Source organism: Protopterus annectens, chromosome 5.part0, assembly GCF_019279795.1.
Source record: "Protopterus annectens isolate FY-2018-M chromosome 5.part0, PAN1.0, whole genome shotgun sequence".
In the NCBI taxonomy this organism is placed as follows: domain Eukaryota; kingdom Metazoa; phylum Chordata; order Ceratodontiformes; family Protopteridae; genus Protopterus; species Protopterus annectens.
Genome location: NC_056735.1, coordinates 1,313,011,551 through 1,313,031,350, shown reverse-complemented (window position 1 = coordinate 1,313,031,350; position 19,800 = coordinate 1,313,011,551).

Here is a 19,800-nt window from a genome sequence, read left to right as displayed (position 1 = left end):
ATTCCTGTATTGGAGCCGTTTTTTTGATTTTGAGTGACTAGTGTCAGAGACAGCAAGCATGTCCCAGGAGGAGCTTCTAGGTAGGCTTTGGCATCTCAATTGAATACTGTTGTATAGTAAAACAATTGAAATCAATAAGTCACTTCTGTGTAACATATCTTGTTTTGGGGGGGGTGAAGATTGCTACAGTTATTAGCTTAGGTTGGAGTTGTCAGCCACATTCTTGTTAAAAGTATAGTTGATGGACATATAAAGGGGTAAAATTATTACCCCTGTATTACTGTTAATTGTGATGATGTTGACCTTATCTCTTGCTTAACTTAATCCAGGACCAGCTGGATTGCAGAAGAGTATCTCATCTGCAGATGGTAAGCCAAAATATGTTTATGTCAGTACTGCTGAGCAATTTAAAGAAATATTTTAGTGTCTGCTATTGATGCCAGGCCTGTTGTGTGTATTGCTGTACTGTCTGTAATAGTGTTAGCACTGTTACTTTGTTATCATATATTGGACTACAGTAGTGTAGGTACTAATTGTTTCCTGTTTTTGTTGCTTTTTATCACAGGTGATCATAACAGTCGGAGTATGGGCCCTCTGCCACCTGATGGCAGAGTATCTGCAGACTGTGATGATGATGGTGGCCAAGCTGAAGCACAGTTGGGGGGGGGGGGTGCAGATGTTGAAACTTACAATGAGGTTGACATGCAGCCACCCACTGCAATTCTTTCGGACACAACCACTAGGCCTACACCTACCCATTCCAGTGAGCCCTCAGATGTTGGAAAGGTAGAGGCGAAGCCATTGATTAGAGAAGTGTGGCTACTATGGCTTCAGTGCCTGTTGACTCTGGCCATAACCAAAGTGTGGGTGAGGTGCATGCAGAAGGATTGGTGGAGGTGCTCAGAGGGGGCATGTTGTCCCTCCTCCAACTGGTGTAGTTGATTCTTCCAGTGCCACTCAATGTATGTTTAGGGCCATCATGGAGGCACAGGCATGTTCTCATAGGTGCTCCAGACAAATGTTCAGGGTTACTGATCTGGCACAGTCTGACATGTGTGACTAACTCCACCGTGTTGCCGATTCAATGGATCACATGAATTACATATTTGAACTTGTGGTGTCTGTGATGGACCAAGGGGTGTCTGTCATGGAGCAAGCATTGTCTGTGGTGGAACATCTTCTGGGAGGGGAATGGCATCCTCATCATGTAGAAAACACACGGCAATCCCAATGGCGAAAAAAGCAGGAAACAGTTGATTCACTCTATCGATTTAATGTAAATAAAGACACGATATACATGAAGTGCTTTTCGTCTTGTGGATACAAAGACTTCTTCAGATGTAAAAAGCCACATTTAAAAATGTTTTAAATACCAGTAATACCTAGTCATGTGGTCCCAGTCCACCCAATAGAAGTTACCCATGAGTGAAGTTTTAAATTAAGGTGACAAAACACATTTCATTGTTATGTTGTTGCTGTCTACAAAAGCACTTTTCACCACAAATTTTACTACATTGTACACAACAAATTGGTACCTAGTACCATTACTACTTGTAAAAACAGCAAAAATGGCAAAAATGTGTACATTCTGCATGCCAAAAGACATCGACACAGTACACATAACATTGGGTCCATGGTGATAGACCATATTCCATACGACCCAAGAGGGGGTCCTAATACTCTCTTGCTAGAAGTTAGAGTTATACTAGCAGATCTTAATGAATGCATACAATTACCCAGGACTAAATGAAAGGATAGGTAAACGAGTATTAACAACTGAAATGTAATAATTGATTTAAAGATGTACTAGGTAACTATGTCTATGTCTTTTGGCATGCAGAATGTATGGGTTTATTTTAAACAGTAGGTTTTTAGACCATTAAGTAATCTTTTTAAAAAATGAGTTCTCTCAGAAAAACATGGTCAGATTTTATATGTGTATACATAAGAATGCAGGTTAAACTGCGATTACTTATACACATTTTTGCTCATACTTGTACCTTTGACTTATATTGGCCTTGAAATGTTAGACAGTTTATAGCATTAAAATTTCCCAACTTTATAGTGAATGCTCTTGTGAAGGCTGTGAAATCAGAAACTGCAATGTGTATCATTACTTTTTAACTTCTCTCTTTAATGATTTACCAGTACAACCGTATGTGCTAAACTGAGGAATGCAATGATCTCATCAGTACTTTTGAGAGGTACGACTTTGTGAATCTTTGATGCCTGAGGCCTACTACTTAATATTGATCATATATAAGTCAAATAAGTCTCTGCTGTCACATGTTAGAGTAATTTCTGAACAACTCTCTCACCTTTCACTTGCTTATTGAACCAAGTAATGAAATGCAAAGATATGCACACATTCATATTATTAAACAAGACTTGCATTGTAAATGCAGCAGTTGCCACAGTTTTAGTTCAGGGCTGACTCTGTCTGATGCAAGCAGTACACAACCAACACATGGGGAGGTCAAGGTTGTGTGAGTTGTCTGGCATCAATGTTACTATATGCATGTAAGTAGGTTTTATGCCCCTAGGTGGTCAGTGAATGTGCTATGTGTTATCTCTTTGTCAATGCAAGGGCATACTGAGCATGCCTACATTTGCCTACACCCATAGCAGCTGGTGGATTCCCCTCTGACTCTTCATCTGCCTGTGCCTGTGGTGACCTTGGCATTAATGGTGGGATGTGTGCCCCTTACCCTTCCTGATCCTGCTGAAGTTGTTCTTCAGGATTATGTTGTGTAACATGGCACATGCAGTGACTATTTCTGTACATGTCCATGGATTGTACTACAGGGCTCCCCCAGATGTATCTAGACACCAGAACTATGACTTCAGCAGCCCAAACACACAGTCTGTGATATTTCTGGTTTGAACAAGTGCCTCATTATGGCATTCATCTGTGGGTGTGTATGCATTTCTAATGGGTGTCATCAGCCATGGCTCCAGTGTATAACCTGCATCCCCCAGTAAATGACCCTGTGAGATATCCCCCAGAAAACATCTGGTACAGTTGGGAGGTGTGCCAGATATGTGAGTCATTGTAACTCCCAGGTTTGCCAGCACACGCATTCAAGATGATTCCCTTGGCATTACACATGATTTGGCAGTTGATAAAATGGTAGCCCTTTCTGTTTAAGTAGAGCCTACCCTGTTCCCCAGGTGGTGCCTTCATTTCTATATGTGTACAATCTATGGCATCCAGTACTTCAGGGTAGTGTGCTATATGGTAGCACTCCTGAATATTTCTGGCATTCTCCTCAGAACTACGGGAAAATATATGTGGTCACTGGATGTTGGAACATGGCATTCAGGAATTGGTACAGGATCCCGGATGGTGATGCCTGTGACACCCCCAGTATATCCCATGTTGGTCTCTGAAAGGTATCTGTAGCTAACATTCAAAGGGCTGCACAAACCTTTGTCTCCAATGGGATGGGTTTTCCTTGGTTCTGGCTCTGAGTTGAGGACGACAGAGGTAACAGAGTTCCTGTAGTGTGTCCCTGTCTACCTTGTGTGATGCCAGTGCCCTGGTCCAGTAATCAAGAAGCCTCAGTACTCACCACTAACACCAGTGAGGGGCATCCATATAGAGAAAGGATAATTAATACACACACGGTAAAGTACAATTTCCCTTAAGAGCACACAGAGATCACAGTCAGTCTGGGGCTGGTTTCTCCTTTTCTCTCCAGGTCCCCAATCAGACTCCCCACTGGCACAGCTATAGGGTCCAGATCTCAGCCTAGTGGGCAAACTAAAACCTCCAGCACCCTCTCTATCCAACCAGTGCTTCATGTCCCTGCCCAAGTAGCTGACACACACACACTTTGAGATATGATTTATATACAACCACACAGACACTCCTGGGGAAGGCCAGCACAGGTTCTCCAGCTGTGCCCCTTTTCTGCCCATTCTAAAAGGTAGTGCCAGCTGCCACCACCCACTAATACAAGCGACTCAAAGGCCCTTCTGAAAGGTGTCCAATTATTACTGTGCAATATTATTATCCAAATGGTAAGTGTGACCTAACAGTCAAGACTTATTTGGAGTGACTTGGTCTTTACACCTGGTCAGAAACCAGAGCAATAACATGCAAATTCTAGCCATTAACTCTGGTCTTAAAACAAAAGGCAGGATGCCTCCCTCTAGACATATCGGCTCTGAATTTTGACATCAAAGACAGTCACAAAATGCTTGACTTAGCTTTCTTGCAGCAGAGTGCACTGTTGTTACATTTTTGCCCAATGCAGCCTTTTCACATTTAAGAGAACAAGCCTCTGGCTCACATTAATATTTACAAATGAGAGAATTATCTACAAAATTATATCTGGGTAGGCTGGTAGCCTTCACCTATCTTCACACATCTCCACCCCGGAGAACTGAAGCTAGTTTTTCAAGTGATCCTTGAGACGTTGCTTCAGAGCATTAGGTCTATTTGAGTATACCTTACACCATTCCCTGTCTTGAGAGCCCATCTCCATTGGCATTGCTAATCCCACTGTGGTGCTGCACTGACATATCATATGCTTGCAACCCTAGGCTCCATCTTAGCAACTTGGCATTTTGCTGGCTGGCTCTGTTCTTCCTTGTCAGGTCTGTGAGGGGAGCAGCTATGGTACTATAACTGGGGACGAACTTTCTGTAGTACCCTGCTGTCCCTAAAAATGCCCTCACCTGCTTTTTGGTAACAGTTGCAGGCCATGCCTAAATGGCTTCTACTTTGGCAGGTTCTGGCCTGATCTTACCACTCCCCACTCTATGTCCCAGGTAGGAGACCTCTGCCATACTTACCTGACATTTGCTGGGCTTAATGGTCAATCCTGCCCTCTGTATTTGCCCAGCACCTCCTTGACATGTTGAAGGTGCTCTTGCCAAGAATGGTTATACATGGCAATATCATCTAGGTAAGCAAGGGCAAACCCTCCTGCTCCTGCTAGGATATGATTTACCAGCCTCTGGAAAGTTGCTGGGGCATTCTTCATCCTAAAGGGCATCTTTGTGAACTCATACAAGCCAAAAGGAGTCACAAAGGTTGACCTCTCTCTAGCACTGGGAGTCAAGGGCACCTGCCAGTAACCCTTGGTAAGATCAATGGTGGTAAGATACTTAGCCCCACCCAGCTGCTCTAGGGTCTCATCTGTCCTAGGCATGGGGCAAGCATCTGACTCTGTGTGACTATTTAATTTCCTGTAGTCCACACAGAATCTAGTGCTGCTATCCTTCCTTGGCACCAGGAACTGTTGGACCCTTGAATTACCCCTAGTTCCAACATCTTCCATATCTCCTCCCTCAGAGTCTGTTTGTCTCTCTCTCAGGCACCCTATAAGGGGCCTGCCTAATAGGCCTTTGAGTTCCTGTATCCACCTGGTGTTGCACCAGGTGGGTGCACCCTGGTTTCCCAGTGAATGTCCCCAAACTCCTGTAACACTGCAAGGTTTCTCAAACTTGGGTAGGAGATAGCTGCTGGGACATTGCTACCCCTTCCACTAAGGTGTCAGTCCCAGCCTCACTGAGGAGATCGGTCACCAGATCTCCCTCAAACTCCTCCTGCAATCCACTCCAAATGCTCAGCACAAGGGCCACCCTATCATGGTAAGGTTTCATGATGTTAACATGGTACAATTTGTGCTCCTGCCTAGGAGTTCTACCATGTAGTTAACATCATTTACCATTCTTACCACCTTGTAGGGTCCCCCCAAGCTGCATGCAGCTTGTTGTGTCTGACAGGAATGAGAACCATTACCTGCTGCCCACAGCATTATCTCTAGCTCAAGCTTTCCTGTCATACCACACCTTTTTCTGTTGTTGGGCTTCTGCCAGGTTTTCCTGGGCCAAGTCCATGAATTACCTGAGCCTTGTCCTGAAGTTTAGGACATATGCCACAACAGACTCCTTGTGAGGTTCAGACTCACCTTCCCACTCATCTAAAATTAAATCTAGAGGTCCCCTCACCCTGTGCCCATACAGCAACTCAAAGGGTGAAAAACTTTTGGATTCCTGGGGAACCCCTCTGTAAGCAAACAACAGATGGGGCAAATATTTGTCCCACTCCCTCTTAAGTTGGTGTGCAAATGCCCGTAGCATGGACTTGATTATAGAGTTTAACCTCTCAACAAGACCATTAGTCTGGGGATGGTAGGGGGTGGTCTTCATGTGCTTCACCCCACAGTACTTCTGCAGACAAGCCAGCAGGTCTAACATGAAATTGGCACCTCTGTCAGTCAGTATTTCTTTTGGGGAAACCTACCCTGCTGAAAATCTCTAACAAAGCATTTGCCACCTTTTCTGCCTCAATGGAGGACAGAGCCACTACCTCAGGGTATTGTGTAGCATAATCCACTACCACTAGGATATACTTTTTCCCTGTGGAACTTGGAGTACTCAGAGGCCACACAATATCCATGGCTACCCTCAGAAATTGATCCACAATCACAGACAAAGGCATCAAAGGTGCTCTCACCTTGTCTCCTACCTTGCCTACCCTTTGGCACTGCTCACAGGTCCTGCAGTACCTTATCACATGTCTGAAAATTAGAGGCCAATAGAAGTTCTGCATTGTATGTCTCTTTGTATGTTTTATGCCCATATGACCTGCAAAGGGAATATCGTGGGCTATGGCTAGAAGTGCCAGATGGTAGGCTCTTGGCACTACCAACTGCTGTATTCTCTCACCTTCTAGCCCTCCCGCAGGGGTCCACTCTCTATACAGTAACCCTTTGTCCCAGTGTGCAGAATCCCCCTTCCCTTGAGAATCAGGTGCCTCACTAGCTACCTGCCTCAGACCTTGCAATTTAGGGTCTGAGAGCTGAGCCTGTCTCAATTCTCTCCTTGTAACCCTTCCCAGCTCCCCTTTCACAGGAAGTCTGCATCCTCTGACAGTGGTGCCTCACTGTCACCCTGGGTACTGCTACTCACCTCTACCTTTGCAGCCACTCTGTCCATTCGAACATCAGTACCCACAAGCAGCTGTGGCTGACATTCAGTCTCACTGCTACAGAGTAGCTCCCTCCCTGAAGTAACCACCTCACCAGTCCTGGCTGCAAGTATGCAGTCTGTCTGGGTCTCCTCCAGGATACCAGACCCACATGCTTGTCTCCTAGCCTGACTGTGTGTAACTGCATAAGCACATGGTACTACCTCATCCAAACCATCCCTATCAGGACATCTACAGGATAGTAATTCGGTACCCTTGTTGTCTCAAGACAACCTATTATTGGCATTTTGTCTTCCCCACTTACTGGCTCTCTCACCTTTTGTTCCCAGTTTGCCTCCTTGTACATCTGTATGCCACATGGCCCCACTGGTTGCATTCAAAACATTTTACCCTAGGTCCCAGACATGTACCTGGATTAGTGGCTTCCCCTGCTACTGGCAGATTCTGTTGGGGCAGTCTGTGCTGCCCACCGTGGATTCCTTTAGACCCATGGGCAGTACTGGGGGTCCCTTTCCTGTGCAGGGATGCCCTACTTGCTAGGTATAGGTCTCCCTTCTTCCCCAACTCATCTGAAGTAGCACATTGTCTATCAGTTAACCAGATCCTCATGTCCACAGGCAAAGTGCTAATAGCTTGTTCCCTAACCAAAAGGTCTGCCAGCCCTTCAAAAGTGGAGACCTGACATCCACTCACCCACCTATGAAAATAAGTGCTCTGTTCAGCAACATATTCACACACACTTTCATCTGCCTTGCATCTATGCTTTTTCCTATAAAGTTCAGGTGTTAGCTTAAAACATTCTAACAAGTGATTTCTCATAGCAGTATAATCAAAATATTCACAATCAGCAAGTTTAGATAACACAGTTACAGCTTTACCATGGAGCAAGGGGGTCAGAAACCGTACCCAGAGCCTTTGGTCAACATCATACTGTTTACATACCCTCTCAAACATGAATGAAACTATCAAAATTATCCCTCTCTTTAAACTGTGGAAGAAATTTAATAAACTTTTGTGCTTCTGGGGTCCAGTTAATCCCTTCCCCATTACCTCCATGACTCTGGCGAAAAGTCAGCATCTCCTTCTCATGCTGCCTCTGCTTTTCCTTAGCTTCCAGGTGTAGTAGTTTTCCTCAGCCTGCAACCATCACAGTTTCTCATTGTCCTCACTCTCTAGACACCTCAGTCTCTCAGCTGCTTCTATTTCCACATGCCTGGCCTCCATCTCAAGTTTCTTTAGCTCCAGATGGATTTTTAAGTCCTCTGCAGAAAGATTGAGCTGTCCATTCTCTGAGTGTGGTACATCTCCACTGCCAGTCTGATTGTCCTCCTGGTTGCTGTTTTCCGATGCAGCTGTGACCAAAGCTGCAATCATGTCTACCTTAGTCTGGTTTCCATGCACCAGTCCCCAAGCCTGGCACATCTCAGCCAGCTGGCTCCTTTTCTGCTTTTTGTACTCCTCTGCTGACATGCTGCCTGCTCTCCCTTACTAACTAAGCTAACAAAAGAAATAAAACAATTGTGACCTGAACTCTTAGTATTCACTGCATGGCTGATTTAGAGTACAAAACACCTTAAGTGATCACTGTACACAAGCTACAGAAATCCATTCTACCCACACCACTACTAGCCAATTAGTATTTGACAACCAATTAATATGTGGTGTGGATATCCCACCACTGCCAAATAATTAATATGTGATGCCCGTGCCCTGGCCCAGTAATCAAGGAGCCTCAGTCCTGACCACTAACACCAGTGAGGGGCATCCATATAGGGAAAGGATAACAAATACACACACAGTAAGGTACAATTTCCCTTAAGAGCACACAGAGATTACCATCAGTCTGGGGTTGGTTTCTCCTTTTCTCTCCAGGTCCAAATCAGACTCCCTACTGGCACAGCTATAGGGTCCAGATCTCAGCCTAGTAGGCAAGTTAAAACCTCCAGCACCCTGTCTGTACAACCAGTGCTTCGTGTCCCTGCCCAAGTAGATCACACACACACACACACACACACACACACACACACACACACACACACACACACACACACACACACACACACACAAACTTTGAGATAAGAGTTATATGCAACCACACAGACACTCCTGGGGAAGGCTGGCACAGGTTCTTCAGCTCTGCCCCTTTTCTGCCCAGTCTAAAAGGTAGTACCAGCTGCCACCACCCACTAATATCAGCTACTCAAAGGCCCTTCTGAAAGGGTGTCCAATTATTACTGTGCAATATTATTATCCAAATGGTAAGTGTGACTGAACAGTCAAGACCTATTTGGAGTGACTTGGTACAGCATCACTATACACATGCAATGTACTCTTAGAGCTTAAATTAACTCTACATAAAACAGCCACAGTTGAAAGGTTTAAAATATTTAATAATAAATAATAAAAACACAAGTCAATACTTCTTACTACACAGTGCTAGTCAAGAGTTCAGATATCACAGAGAAATACTTAAAATAATACCATAGAAAAGTTCTCACATCAACACAGAAAAACACTTAGTCTAATCTTCCTAATTCCTAGCTATTTCTAAGAGAAAACACAGTTCTAAAATAAACTTACATATAGAGCAAAGCAGTGCTGGTGATGTTGGATGTTCTCAAGACAAAAATGCTCTGAGCTCTCTGATTCTCTCTCTTTAAATTGATAAAACAGAGCTGCTTCACGTGACGTCATTCTTCACACTTCTCTGGTGTTCCCAGGCTAACAGAAACTACATTTACATTCTTTACACCTGTTCAGAAACCAGAGCAATAAAGGTCATTTATACATGCAAATTGTAGCCATTAACTCTGGTCTTAAAACAGTAGGCAGGATGCCTCCCTCTAGACCAGGGGTGTCCAACCTTTTGGCTTGCTGGGGCCACATTGAGTGAATAGAAATTGTCTTAGGGCCGCATATAAAATATATCATATAGTTAACTCATTCACTGTCACGGGCGACCAAAGTCAACCTGCTGGCTGTAATGTAGGTGCATTTGAACAATGAATAAATGTAATAAAGGCCTAATATTTGCCTTAAAATTCTAATTCGAATTTTCTAATCTAACAGTTAACTCTAACATCTTAGTGTATATATATATATATATATATATATATATATATATATATATATATATATATATATATATAATATATATATATATATATATATATATCTATATATATCCACAAAAAAACGATAAAATCCCAAAGAAAATATAAAATAACCACCAAAAGGAAGCAGCAATTCAATCAAGATGAAGGCTTTTTCCAGCTAATAATCCAAACGTCAATGCTGAGTTAAAACAATGGGCCAGATTCAGGAAGGCTTACACGGAGTTCAAGAGTAGTGTAAGCCTCCGTGTAAGCCTCCTGATTCAGCAACAGCCCAAATCTCCGTGTAAGAGACAGCTAACACGTCTCTTACACGGAGTGGGCGTGGAAATGCTCAATACCTCATTTGCAGCTCCAAGATATGCAAATGAGGTATGTGAGCGATCCACGAAGCCCAAACCAGTCCGTGTAACGGACGTGTTGCAGAAATGTACTCAGCTGACAACTGAGTACATTTCTGCAAAATTAAAACGGAGCTATGTCAGCTCCAAATAAAGGGTGCATTTGTTATATTAAGCATGCCAATGGCCAAATATGTGGCCATTGGCATGAAAGTGTTGCAAAAAAGTTATATAACTTTTTTTTTTCACGGATTTATGTGTTTAACTGTAGCGCACACCAGCGCAAACGGTGCGCTACCTAAAACTGAAAACCGAAGCTTATAAGCCCACAATTGTGGGATTTATGTATTACATGAAATGTCAATGGAGGGACTTGCAGAGCAAAAACAATATGGCCTCCGTTCAGTGGTTGTCAAGGGGGGGAAGCTCCGTGTAAGATATGTAACTAAGCATTACTAGGCAATCCTATGTAAATGAGGCTTACAATACTGAATCACACTGCCACATAAGTAATGAGCACTTTCTGAGTCGTGTAAGAGTTAGAGAAGGGGGAGGAACAGAGTAAGAGGTAGGTGACATCATGGGGGGGAAGGATAGAAAGAAATGTACCAGATTGGAGGGCAATGTAAGGTAAGAGATGACAGACAGACATCAGGGAGGGAGGTGTGTCCCAACAGAACACTGGGAATGTCAAGAAATTGAGGGCATACGCTATCCCTACACTCTAAGTTTCTTGATATACGTGCATGCGCGCGTGTGCGCGCGTGTAAGGCAGGTTTAACAAGTGGGAGCGTGTTGCAAACTGTTTACAACGGTTTGCTGGCGCACGTCGTAAGGCAGTGTGCTTGGCGTTTAGCATGAATCAGCCTAGCTAACACCGTGTAAGGATGTGTGCGCTGTAACACCGTGTAGGGATGTGTACACATGTTTAAGTTACTGTGAGCGTGTAAGCCGGTGTGCACATTGCTCCCCTCAGGAAACAGAGAGGAAATAGGAAACAACCAAAATACAGGGAAACTGCCAGAAGATACTACTAAAGTTAATTGGTGGAAACAATTAGAAGCAGGCAATTACACAGGCAGACTAGAAGCCCAACCCAGCACTTAAAACACAACAAAGAGCAGTGCAGGCTGTTTCTCACAAGAGATACTGCCAGAAACTAAGCTATCAGAGTTGAAACCTGTAAAAAGCTGAACTCAGAGCAGAAATGCTAGGGGCTGCCATAGCTGTTATAATCAGACATAGGCGAATTGCCGAGGGTGGTGATAATGCAGATGCTGACAGACAACCCAGAGTGAGGAGAAGGAGAAGAGTATACAGGCCTAGGGTCACCTACCATGGGTTACATGAGCTGGAGATAGTAGAGCGCTATAGAGTGGACAGAGAGCTCCTGCAGCAGATTGTTGAGCTGTGCAGGCCACGCCTCACACACAGAACCAACAGAGGGGAACCCATCCCAGTGGAAACCAAGGTATGTGTTGGCCTAAGAATACTAGCAACAGGTACCTTTCAGAGACCAACTGGCGATATGATGGGGATATCACAGGCATCAGCCTCCAGGGTACTGCACCAGTTCCTGGATGCCATGTCACCACATGTCAGTGATCATATATATGTCCCTAGTGACCGTGAGGTTGTGTCCAGCAATATCGTCTCTTCCAGCAAATAGCGGGATACCCTGAGGTGCTGGGTGCAATAGACTGCACGCACATACGCATCAAGGCACCAGCCGGTGAGCGGGGTAGAGTCTACATTAACCGCAAGGGATACCCCTCCATCAACTGCCAGGTCGTGTGTGATGCCCAGGGCATAATAATGAATGTGTGTGCTGGCTGCCCTGGTAGCTACCACGATTCCCACATCTGGCATCTGACGCAGCTGTACCAATCATTTGCCAATGGGGACTTCCCACATGGACACCTAGTGGGGGATGCTGGTTATGCACTTGAGCCGTGGCTGATGACACCCATCAGAAATGCACACACACCCGAACAGGAACGCCATAATGAGGCACACGCACAAACACGTAATATCATAGGCGTGTGTTTGGGCTGCTCAAGTCACGGTTCCGGTGTCTGGACACGTCTGGTGGAGCTTTGCAGTACACACCAACTACATGTACCCAAATGATCATGATATGTGCTATGCTACATAATATGATCCTCATGGAAACAGCTGCAGCAGGACCAGCACAGGGCTGGGCCAAACATCCCACCATTGCCAAGGCCACCACAGGCAGGGGGTGACTTGGAGGAGGAACAACCTGACCTTGTCCCAGTAGGCAGAAGGAGGCATGCCCAGTATGCCCTGGCCTTGGCAAAGAGGCAACGCATAGCACATATGCTTGGTCAGTAGGAACACTGGGACCGATACCCACTCTGACTCACTCATACAGTAACAGGGATGCCTAACATGACACAACCTGCTTCCAAATGTACAGGGAGTGTAGTATGTGCATCCGACAGAGGCAGCCCTGCAGCACCACCCGAGGCATGAATGCCATGTGTTAAGTAATGTAATACCATGTATCATATGCACACCTGAGGACCATGACTAACATCCACCCTCACCAATCATAAACCACAAAAACACAAACCCACCTCATAGCTATCACAAGGGATAGGAACCTAGATGTAATGCTACCCAATGGCAAAGGTATAAACAGCAAGATGTGTGCAGTGTAAATGCACACAGTATAGGGAATGCACATATCAGTGCTGTAATAGAAAACAGGGTCAAAGCACATCAGCACCCTGACACTACCAGGGTCACACCTCATACAGTGATGTACATGTGCAAAAACATGGAACAAGATACAAAATGAGGGTGACTACCAATAAATGGCATGGATAACCACACACCCTGTTGTTACCACAACAAGAAGCAACATGCATTAGCCATGGTCAAACACCAATGGCTAAAACTGACTACTACTATATAGCTTGCTGCAGACCACTGTCCTAATAGCAGCAACTGTCCCAGGCCTATGTTCACAGGTTCACAGGTTCATACTAGGCTATCTGCCCTAGGGCATTTATAAGCCTAGACCAGAGTTCCGTGGAGTCTGCCGCACCTTCACTCTGATGGATAATTTGCCCATTATATTGCTGTGCCTCTGACAAGCAGTGATACTGAGGTTATCCCTGGGGCATACCTGCAATCTCCCATCCATTGATTAAGATCTCACTTGAACAAAGCCAGTGAGGTACTCAGCCTCACATGTACCAGGATGTTGTTCCACAGCATAGGGACTCTCTGGTTGAAGAATCTGTCCCTCCAGCACATCCTATTAATATCTGTGTTGAGGTTTAAATCTCCTGCCACTGTAGTTCTGATGGATGTAGAGGTCTTGAGGTGAAGCGTGTACATTAACTCAGGTTTGGACATGGCCTTGGATGTCAGGCACAGGTCACCTCTGAGCAGACGGTAAGTCACGGAATCAAGCTGGAATTCCTCCAGTCGGGCAGCATAAGAAATATGTTTGAGACCCTTTCTCCTCCTGTCGAGGAATTTGTGGGCCCATCCAATTGCCATAGGTGTCGGGTCATATACATGCTGAATGGGGCATTGCACTCAATCAATGGTCCGATGAGTGAAGAGTACAGGGGAACAATGACCTCCCTGGATCTAAATGTGAATCCCTGCATGATGAGGTGGGCAATGTAGAAGTTCTACCTAACTACCCTGGCAACGTGAGTGTCAAACAAAAGGTTACTCTCAACCTGGGTGCCCAGGTCCCTGATAACCTCCTGTGTGCTTAGAGGATTGCCACCTACATGGGAACTAGTGGTAACCTTGTTCTTCCCAAAGGGTATGGCTATGCATTGTTTAGTGTGTAATGTAAGGCCATGGCTCTGGCACCAGTTATCCGTGACTATGACACCCTTCTGAAGGATGTCTGTGTCAGATGGGTGTCCAACTATGGTTCCCAGTCTGCAGTCATCTTCAAACTTTGTCAGCCATAATCCTGCTGTGTTTGCTTGTACTTCTGAAAAGTAGATGCTGAGCAATAGTGGGCCCAGGACTGAGCCCTGTGGGACACCACTTGTGACAGTTGTGGAGTGTGACATGGCACCAGCAAGTCTGAACCTGTCTGTTCTGTCACGTAGCCGGTTTGCAACCCATCCTGTGATGTATGGGTTCACATTTAAGCTGGTGATGTTTTCAATGATACCCAAGTGGGGTATTGTGTTGAAAGCCTTTGCCAGGTCAAGGTAGGCTGTGTGGAGTGCCTTGCCCTTGTCAATGGCCTTGGTGTCTGTTATGAAACAGTCAACCAAGTTTAAAAGGCATGATCTGCCCTCAACAAAGCCTAACTGGGTTGGATCTAATGTCTGCAAGTCCCCTATGTCCTCATCTATGACTTCCATTATGATCTTCTCCATAGCTTAGCAGACCCTGCTTGTCAAGCTGATGGGATGGTAGTTTCCGTGGTCGGTGGAGGCACCCCATGTGAAGTGGGTCCACCATTGACATATGCCACTCCTTGGGAACATATCCTGAGTTGAGGCTAAGATCATACAGCTGCCCTGACTGCGGGTTTAATTCTTGAGTGAGTTCATGGAGCACAAAACCAGGGACACCATCTGGTCCCATGGATGCTGCGTCCTTTCCCTTGGATAGAGCAGTTCCCACCTGAGCATTTGAGATGTTTGGGGGGCTACAATCCTCTTTCATACATATCTCTCCAGTTGTGGTGGAGGGGTGGGTGGAGAAATCTGCACTGAACCTGTCAGCCAGTATGTTGGCAATGTCTGTAGGTTCAGTGATATTTACAGCATTCTGAGCCTATTCTGAGCATATCTGGGAGTTTCCTCCCAGGTGTGTAACATATCTATAAAAGGCCTCATTGTTGTCCCGTGAGCCCTTAGTGGGTTTACTCCCAATATTCGCCTTGGATGATTTCATGGGGGAACTCAGTGTTTCACCTATATTGAGCAGGGGTGTCTACCCTTCCACGGATATCGCTCTATCTTGTAGTACCTCCTTCCTTGTGTTGTAGTGCTTGTTTATGGCTGAGGTCCACCACACTGGACGCTTGCCTCTGGTACAACGAGTCTGTGTTTTGTTTGGGATTGCCTCATCCATGCAGTCTTGAAGGTGCTGGTAGAAGGCAGTTGTAAGTGATACAGTGGCTTGGGTAATGGTGTCTGCTGGCTTGGGGGCTTTGAAAGAGACCACAACAGTCATTAGAAGTGTGTAGTCGGCTTCTGAGAGGTTCTGCACTGTGGTCTTTTCTATCTGGGGTGGAGGTGGGATGTGGACTTCCACTGAGAGTAGGTCATGATCTGATCTCACCAATGATGGGTATACCTCTGGTGTTGAACATTGTGAGCCCATGTTTGTGATGATGAGATCTACTATGTTGTCTCCTCTTGTGGGGATGGTGACTAGTTCTTCCATGGCATGTGAGTGTATGAACTCTAGGAACCTGTGGGCTAGAGTGTTGTGGCTGTAGTACTGATCCCAGTCTATATTTGGATAGTTGGGATCACCCAGTGTGATGGTGTTTGCAGGTACATGTATCCCGCCACTGTTTTCATGAAAGCTCTGTGAGGTACCTGAGTTTCAGAGGATGGCCTGTAACATGCTACAAACTTCAGAGCAGTCTTGCCTATGGTTAATTGCACCCGGATGGTGTACAATGCATCGTGTGTTGCCACCAACCATGAGGTGAGGGTGTCCCTGATGAATATTGCTATTGCCACCCCTCATAGTGGTAATATGTGTACTGCATAGATACGAAATATTGTGCCTCTGACTTAGTAGTGACACATTATGACCACCTTACATAATTGAATAATGTGACTATGCCTCTGTCCAGTCTGTGGCCCTGTCCACATGCAGCTGTCCAGATGTCTCTTGAAGAGAGTCAGTGAGGTACTCTGTCTAACATGAACTGGGATACTCTGCTAGAGTGTGAGATGCCTCTGAGTTATGACTCTGTCCCTTCAGCATGTCCTATACATGTATGTGCTGAGGTTCAAATCTTTAGCTCCCATGTTTCTGGTGGATGTGGATTGCTTGCAGTGGAGCATGTCTACCAAATCCTGATCGGACATGGTCTTGTATGTCAGGCATAGGTCACCTGTACGTATGTGGTATGACACTGAAAAAAGCTTGTTTTAGTTATTCTGGAAGTATATGACATGTGTTGTAGATCCCTGATCGTCATGGTAAGGTACTTGTGGGGTCTCTCCAGCTGCTGCAAGTGCTGGTTGAGGTACATACCAAATGGGGCGTTGTATTCAAGCATGGGCCTGATAAGGGAGAAGTATAGTGGTACAATGACCTCCTATGGTCTGGATGGAATACCCTCCATGATAAGGTGGCCAAGATAGAAAGTCTGTCAAACAACTTTGGCAACATGGGTGTCAAATGAGATGTCACTATCTACATGTGTCCCCAGCTGTCTGATTTGTTTCCTGTACTCATTGGGTTGCTGTCTATGTACAGATCTGTGGGTACTGTGTTCCTCCCAAAGGGATGGCTACACATCAGTCGCAGTCAGTTTTAGGCCATGAGTCCAGCACCAGCTATCTGTCAGTGTGACGGCAGTCTGTAGGATGTGTGTGCTGGCTGATGTATTCACTATGGTGCCCAGGTTGCAGTCATCTGTAAACTTTGTCGGCCACAACCCTCCTATGTTTGCTTTCACATCTGAAAAGTAAATACCAAATAAGAGAGGTCCCAGGACACAACCTTGTGGGACACCACTTGTGACTGGCTTCGAACCTGACAAGGCACCTGCAATGTTGACATTATGGGTTCTGTTTCTGAGCCATTTTGCAACCTATGCTGTGACATATGGTGTTATATCTCAGCTGTTGAGCTTGTCTATGATGCCTGAGTGGGGTATTGTGTCAAAGGCCTTAGCCAAGCGCAGGTAGGTTGTGTGGACTGTGTAGCCCTCATCAACGGCTCTACTGACAGTTTCAGATTAGTCAACTTGGTGCAAAACGCAGGATCTGCACTGTACAAAGCTGAATTGGGTGTGATCAAGGGTCTGTAGGACACCAATGTCTCTGTGTGGAAGCTCCATAATGACCCTTCACAAAGCTTTGCAGACAAGGCTGTTTAAGCTTGTGTGGTGGTAGCTGCCAGGGTCTGTGGAGGCATCTCCTTTGTGGAGTGGGACCACTGTTGCCGTACGCCAGTGTTCAGGTACAGATCCTGTAGCAAGGCTAAGGTTAAATAGGATCTGCATATACAGGTTTATCTCCATCTGTAGTTCACATAGCATGCAACTGGGGATACCATCAGGTCCCATTGATGCTGTGTACTGTCTTTGCTGACTGCTCTCACATGGACATCCAGGATGACAGTGAGGTTACATACAGCTGTGATAACTATCATGTCTTGGGGGTGAGGGAGGGGTACATTGCACTGAACTGGTCTGCCAGGGTGTCAGTAATATCTGTCAGGTCCCTGGGATATAAGTTGTTGTGTACCAAATCTGAGCATATATGAGGGTTCCCACCCAGGCGTCAGACATAACTGAAGAAAGCAGTGTGGTTACCTTCATCGTCTGTGGTGATTTATGTCCCCAAGTTGAACTTGGGTGTCTTTATGTGAGAATGTAGCTTTCTACTACTGCTGATCACAGCTGCCTTACATTCTGGAGATGTAGCTCTGTCTTGCATTAGTATCCTTCATCTGTTATACAGTTTGTTTATGGCTGGGGTCCACCAGACAGGCCACTTTCCTTGGTGGTGAAGGTGTCATTCTCATTTGTGATTGCATGGTCCATGCTTACTCGGAGATGTCCGTAGAAAGTGTCTGTGCAGGAGTCACCATTGTGTGTTGTGGTTTCCACTGGCCCAGTGGGCTTAATGGATACCATCTCAGTCCGAAGAAGTGTGAAGTCAGCTTCTGAGCTGTTTGTCACTATACCCTGGTATCATACTAGCACTGACACAGGTGTGAACAATTCCCCAGAATCCATCAAACAAAATGGACATGCAGGCTTACAGATGCCCTAGGGGGTAGCCTAGTATGAACCCATTATGATACAGATTGTACAGGACACTACAGATAACCCCAAGGCTGTTGCAAATGATGGTAGTAAGCATGTTGTTGATTCCTGGATATGCTCGGATCACACCGATATTACAAACAACATACCAGACACACACAGGTATGGCCAACATACATCCTGACATGTGCAGTGCAAACCCCCCCCCCATAATGCCAAATACCTTCCCCAGCAGACTGCCGCCTCCTGACATTATGTCACCCTTACCACAGGGTACGTGCCCAAAGAGCAGTGTACAACAACAGTGGGTGTTCTCAACAAAGGTGTCTCCTGAATGGATAGGAAAAACAACCACCACAGAATCATGAGAGGTTTGGTCTGCACAGCTATGGAAAGGACCAGCATGTACCACAGACATAATGATATTGTGGATCTATTGACACCGACCCTACCCAGTGTGGGTTTACAAAGTGCAGACCCCACCCCTAAACATGTGTGACTCAGTTGAAACAGTACTTGAAGTCAGTGATGAGGGCAATGTGGTCCACACAGTGTAGCCGGACCTTGCAAAGCCTTCTGTACAATACCCTATGTGTTCCGTATAGATTTGCTCACCAGCTGATATATACACCCCAATGTCATGGGAGGGGTTGCAAACCAGACCAACGACAGAACTGACATGGTCAGACATGCAGCAGCCATGTCAGACTACAAACCACATATAACAGGCATCCCACAAAGCTTGGTCCTGGGACCTTCACCATCTGGTATATATGCCCCATAGGTACAGGCCAACAAGTAAGGACTGTGCTGGAACATGTTTGTAGAGGACAACAAGCCGCCTGACATATCTGATACACCAGCTGACACAAGCATCCCATAAAAGGGCCACATAGAAACACGCAGCTGGTGCCATAGCCATGTCAGCATGTTAAATGGTGAAAACAGTATAGTCAGCCTCTGTGGATAATCCAGTAAGTGACCACCAATTCCCACATAGGTGTCGACCCATGACATTCCTAACATGTAATGCCAGAATGGGGGACACAAGGTGATAGATATCCTGCATTGGACAAAAATGTGGCTGTAGGGTTAACAGCAACAATCCATATACCAACCTAATCATGAGGGTTATGACATCTAGCTAAGGGGAGGTCATTGTGGTTTTGCAGTTATCTTTCAGCAGCATTACAAATGACCACAACAGCGCCTGTGTGGTGTACCTCAGCAGATAGATTCAGCAACTGTAAAGTCCACAACAGTACCTCACCAGGAGTATCAAAGAGCTGGAACACATGTAATGTGTCGCCTGATTAAACAGAATGCAGTTACACACACTGCCATGCTGGCCACCCAGACACAAGCTGTGCCTGATGTAGAAAGCCATGTCCAAGCTGTCAGCAATGCACATGCCGTACCTTGTACAAT